Below are 6,171 nucleotides of genomic sequence, written 5' to 3' on the forward strand. Positions count from 1 at the left end.
TCATTCAAGCCAAAGGACTATGCTAGAGTGTCCATGTTAGCCAAGCAATGTCAAGAGAAAATAGACAAGGTATCAAATGAAAACAGGCTGTGGGGGAAATTTTAATATCAGCCAAGGCCTGAAGACAACCAGAAAAATAAGTCCAAACCACAGACGGGAAAGCCACAGACAAAAAGGAGAGGAACCTCATAAAACGAAGGTGGCAAAGGCAACGCCATGGCCCATGGTTGGACGTGGACCATATCACGAAAGCCAGAGTGCAGAGGCAGCTTGTGCTTCCTTACAGTCAGCAAATCTGCTGCCAGCAGAGTAGCTCTGTGGAAATGCTCAGAGCTCGTACCATGAGTGCTCACCTGTCTCAGTCCACACCAAAATCCTCGTATGGCCAAGAGCTGCCTGCAGGGCTGAGCTGGGCTAGCAGTGATCCTATAGACGACGCGGTGATGGCAGCCCAAGCCCCTTTATGTGTACCATCCCACTGTCACTTACATCAGTACAAGACATCCAACTTAAAACCGTCAGTTAAACACCTCCTTTTTACTGCATGTATGCCTCCAGCAATGAAATACAAGAAAAAATGGCCCAAAAGCTGAATCAGAATCAGGAAAAACATCTGAAGTTTATGACAGTCCTTGTTGTCCTGACCGTGTACAAGAAGCAGAGACCATCTCATTTCTATTCCTCTGACAGCAAGTAATTTTTTCCAAGCGGATGACTTTTAAGGAGCTGTCACAATCCCAAATTTACTCACAGTGTATGATATATAAAACTGGGCAAGCAAATCATTCAAGAACATCAGCCTTGGTCTCAACGGAAAGAGAAGCGAATCCACAATATGTTTTGAGATCCGGTGAGATCAGGAGTAGCCAAAAAAACCACTGTCCTGACAGCTTAGCAAATACATTCTTCCATTTCCAGCTACATTCAGGAGGGGGTTCTGTTTCCCTTTGTGACTTTTTTAAGTTAGCATTAAAATTCACTGCCAGTCTTGGGAATGCCGAGCAAAGCCTGCATACAGACTGGGTTTGAAAGGATCACAAGATCAGAGGCATGTGCAGTGTGTTTGAATGAAACCTGCAGCACAAAACCAAAAAATCAACCATCAATGAGATTGCAGTGCTTTTAATGAGCGAGTGGTTGATGGGAGGTGGATCATCACCTGCTCCTCAGTCCCTTGATGCTGAAGATAAGGGCAATGTTGTGTTCAGTTGCTAGGTTTCATTGCACACTATTTGAGCACAGACCCTGAAGGAAGCAGGTGCAGAGCTGTGGTTTTTCTCCCCAAATCCTCACCCAGCTGGCAAACCATGGCAAGGAATGGTGCAAGGTACCTTCCAGATGATTCTTCTGGAGCCACTGAGTGTTGGATGTGGAAATCAGAATAGCCAAATTCATTTCTTACTGCTTCTGCTCCTGTCTCAGCAGGAAGAAGAGCTGGAATACTGGAGTTTCCATTCCTGAGTAGGTCAAAAACCTCTGCTGATATTCCTGAGCAGTGTCATTTTAAGGGGAAAACCATGCTGATCTGGATCAGCTTAAACTCCTGGATCAATAGTCAGGTCTTCTACTACATGAATCCTGCCAGGTCCCCAAAGGACCGGGGAGTTCATGTTGGCTTGGATTTCTACCATTGCATTTTCAGTCATGAATTACAGCTCCTCAGACAGAGAAGAGACAGCAGTGCATCCCGGATGACATAGTCTAGTCAGGGTCCATCCAAACAAACAGGGAATGAGATATGGAAGTGACAGCTCCAAAACACATCCATTTAGATTGACCCAACTGTATCACTTTTCTTCCTGGGGGGGATTTAGAAGAGGCAGAGGGATGTGGAAAAAAAATAGTGTTTCATCAAGACACGTTCAGATAGAAAATGTACAGTATTTGTGTATAATTGGCATTATCTATTCAGGCACTTATTCCAGCTCCGAGTTTCAGAAGGGCCTGAAATGCTTCTCACTGCCCACTGAAGAAAAATCAAAGTGGAAGTCCAGAACTTCAGTTGAGGTGTTTCAAAAATATGAGCCAAGAATCAAAAACACTCCTAGACGTCTTCATTATGCTGCAGTCATCTAAACACTAGCCAGAAATTTAGGACTGAGTAGAAGGAGCAAAACTAAAAGAAGGGAGATTTAGGTCAGATGTTTTACTCAGAGTGGTGAGGAATTGGCTGAGGCTGCCCAAAGAGCTGTGGGTGCCCCATACCTGAAGGTGCCAGGTTGGATGGGGCCCTGGGCAGCCTGAGCTGGTGGGTGGGAACCTGCCCATGGCAGGGGTTGGAAGTGGATGATCTTTGAGATCCCCTCCAACCTGACCCATTCTATGACTGTAATAAACAACTTGTGCTCATGTATTTGTGTGGTTTTTTTTTTTCAGAGGAGGAAATTGATCCGGGAAACCAGAATTATGCAAACAAACTGTGCTATCCCTGCACACTTCCCTCCTTCTTCTGTCCAAACTTTCAATTGATCTGAATCCACAGGTTCATGTCCAGAAGGTTTCCAGAGCTCCGAAGGGCTTGGAGCATGAAGTCAGGGAGGTGGTGGTGTCCTGTCTGCAGCCCTGGAGGAAAGCAAAGCCCTGGGCAGTGATGAAGGCAGGCAATGTAGAGGGGCAGAGGTGTTACTTGCATCCAGCCCTCAACGTTTTCTGGCACTGGACTTCCTAGAAGATAAAGGCCAGGCATGGGACATTGTTTCTTGGGTAAAAATGTCAATGTCTTTTCAAGAGCAGAGCAATACCGAGCCCTCAGTGCACCTCAACTTACAGTAAGATTGAAATTAGGCCAAATTAGTATCTCTTTAAAGCCACTGTTCTGCTTCACTGAACAAAAGGGAGCATGAAGAAGGCGGAGGACAGTAGCTTCAAGGAAACAAACAGACAGCCAAGCAGATACTGATAGTAAAGGGAGATTCCCAAACAACTCCTCAGACTAGAGAACTTTCCAGGACCAAACTGAGACCAATGATGGATGCAATTGTAGCTCAAGCCTGGAAAGAGTCATCCCAATCTGTTGACCTGTTTAGCAGAAGGAGCCTGCTGTTTCCTCAGCATAATTGGCCTGCTGCAGCACTTCTCTTTGATCCATCTGCTGAGAACAGAAAAGCAGTAGTTCTTGTTTTTTGTCCCTGTGCTGAAAGGTTGTCCCTATATTTTCATGTTCTAGCAGAGAAAGGAAAAATTTGGAGAAAAGGTGCTGCAAAGAAACTTCTACAAAACTTCTTCCAAGACTCACACATGGAAAATCATCATCTCCCTGGGAAAAGAGACTGTGCTCTGGTCCTTGGACAAGGGATCTCACCTGGGGAGGAGACTGGCTTGCACTGGGTTGAATTATAGGCACCCATTCCTCCCCACCTTATCTTTCTCTTTGTACGAGTCTGGAGCACTGACGATTTGCACTGCACATGAGAGAGAGCCCAAGGTGCTGGCCCAGATCCCAGCTTTGCCAGAGGTTTCCTGGTTCCATTTGTCAGTCAAAAATTTTGGCCAGCAATAGATCTGGGCATAACTCCCCATAGGCAACATGTCTGTCAGCAATGACAGCTGGCACTACAGGCCAGGAAGCCTATTTCTCTCATTTCTGGGTGTACAGCATGAAAATCACAGCCTTTGCTTTCCCACAGGATGTCTGTCTTCATGAGGACACAGTGAGGTGCCCATCAAAGGTAAGACCAGGAAAATGTCCTTTTTGAGGGAGTCTTCTGGGTAAAGATCCTCACTGCAGATCCATCTCCCTGCCCGTAGCTTTTGGCCCTGCCTGGCATCCTCCTTGAAGGATCCCAGTTACCTGTCTCCAGCTACCAACTGTAACAGAAGCAAAAATTATGAGTCGTAGTCTTGCTAAGCCGAAACAGAGTCAAGCCAGTTATTGATTAACCTTTTAGGTCAAAGCATGGAACTCAAAGAAGCAGAGATATTAGCTCATCAGCAGCCTATGTGATCAACAACTGTGAATAGAGCTCAAACAATGCATGAAGCACTGTCTGCAACTAAGTTATGGCTGCTGAGTGACTTCATCAGTGCAGCACAGTATTGATGGCACCTGAGAACCAGGACAGCCCTACCTGCACCATTGTGTCATCAGTGCTCTGAGCAGGAAAGAACAATTTCTGGTAAGACTGTGACACAGACCTAGGACATAATTTCTTTCTGGTTGCCATTAGAACTACAGCCTGAGGTAATCAGATGACTTCATGGTGTCATTGGGTAACTGGTGTTTTACTGTTGATCTGAAAGTGCTTTTGATAACTCTTAGATCCATCCACAAACTCTTTTGAGGATTAAAACTGTGAGCAGTCCTACCACATAATGCCAGAAGTCTGTTGAGCTGAGTTGTTACCGACAGCAGAGGTCAGATTTAAATTGGACCTAATTAGGCACAGCATCATGCATGGATCCTAATGCATAATGTGGGACAAACCTGGGGATCCTCCAAAAGGGAGAGGTCACAGCACTGTGACTTAAATATATGTGATCCAAGCACAAGAACTGGGATGCTGCAGGTAGACCCACCAGCCATGAGGCTCAGGGGATGATCAGGTGGGGGTGAGGGAAGGGCTCTGTCCCAGAGGGTGGTGGGCATGGAATGGGCTGTTCAAGGCACTGAGTACAGCCCTGAGCTGCCAGACCTCAGAAAGTAGTGGTACCTTGCTTAAATATGGGGTTTGGGTTTGGATTGGACTCAGTGGTCGTTGTGGGTCACTTCTAACTGAGGATATATTCAATGCTTTTATGATTCTATTATGAAAAATGCTCTAGACACTGATAGAAGCAAGGGCTTTGCTCATCTCCTGTCTGCATAGAGCAAGAGGAGAGAGACCACACACACCTCCTCTCACCTGTCCCTTCTACTGTGAATATGAAGGGAATCACTCCTTCCAGGAGATGTCTGTAAAGGGGACCAGACCATCAGGGTAAATGGACATGGGGGCAAGTGTCAGACATCACAGCCCAGGAATTGGTGTCCTGCTCAGCTGCCTCAATTCCAGCAAGGAGACAGGTAGCAAGGCAGCTGGAACCTTAAAGGCTAGCAAACAGAGTTTCTCAATCCTGACCCAGAATGAAGGAGAGAAGGAAAGCTGGATGAAAATAAATAATTTCTGGCTCCTCTGAATCAAAGCCTGTTACAATCAAAACAGCCCTCCGTCTGCAGCCAATGCCCCGGGGCCTTGTTTATCAAAAACTGTATGCATTCTTGAAGCCACAGGGCAAGGCTCTTTGACAGAGAAGACACTCCTCGTGTCAAGCAGAGCTGGGGAATGCATTTATGCCTCTATCTCTGTCCCAAGCTCTCCTGGAGCGTGTGTGGACTCTTTGTCCAGTGTCCAACTTGGAGTGCGTTAATCCTCCTGCTCTTGCTGCAGAGCTTGTGGCAGCCTCTGCCCATGGGAACCAAGGGAAAGGAGCAGAAGGAAATGAGGATTTGGGGATAATTTGAAATGGGAAGTGGACAAGAGAGCATTGAAGGATGCTGGCTGGAGAAACCCTCCACACAAACGCGGGCAATCAGCCTGATTTTGTTTTCCCTTAGAGTGGCCCAGCGCTACCAATTTCAGGGGAAATATTTCTGATTTATGGCAATATGAATGAAATCTGAGCAAGTCCACTTAACATCATCCATCAGCCTGCATGTATGTGTGTGTGTGCGATGATGTAGCAGATAAAACGAGAGATCAGAAGTTCTAATATGTCACAGAATCATTAAGGCCAAAAAAGACCTCTGAGGTCACCAAGCCCAACACCGTGCCCACTGACCACGTCTCTCAGCACCACATCTCCATGTTGCTTGAACACCTCCAGGGATGGTGACCCCACCACCTCCCTGGGCAGCCTGTGCCAAAGCATTACCAGTTTTTTGGAGAAGTTTTTCCTAATAGCCAGCCAGAACCTCCACTCACACAACTTGAGGTTATTCTCTCTTATCCTATCAACGTCCCAGCTTGCACCCCCCCAAAAGGCACTGATTTGTGCTGAATATTTGGACTAGATATTTCCTCTCTTCAAGACACAGGCTTGCAAGCTGCTTTTCATTGAAGTCATCCATCTGCTGCCTCTTGCAGCAGGGCATTGCGTATTGTTGGAGCCAGGGCCCTTCACCCCTTGTGCCAAGCTGTATGACCAAGAGCAGTGGGGCATGTGCATGGAAAGTCAAGTCACCAGGAGGATGGG

The sequence above is a fragment of the Lagopus muta genome, chromosome 7, assembly GCF_023343835.1.
Source record: "Lagopus muta isolate bLagMut1 chromosome 7, bLagMut1 primary, whole genome shotgun sequence".
NCBI lineage: Eukaryota > Metazoa > Chordata > Aves > Galliformes > Phasianidae > Lagopus > Lagopus muta.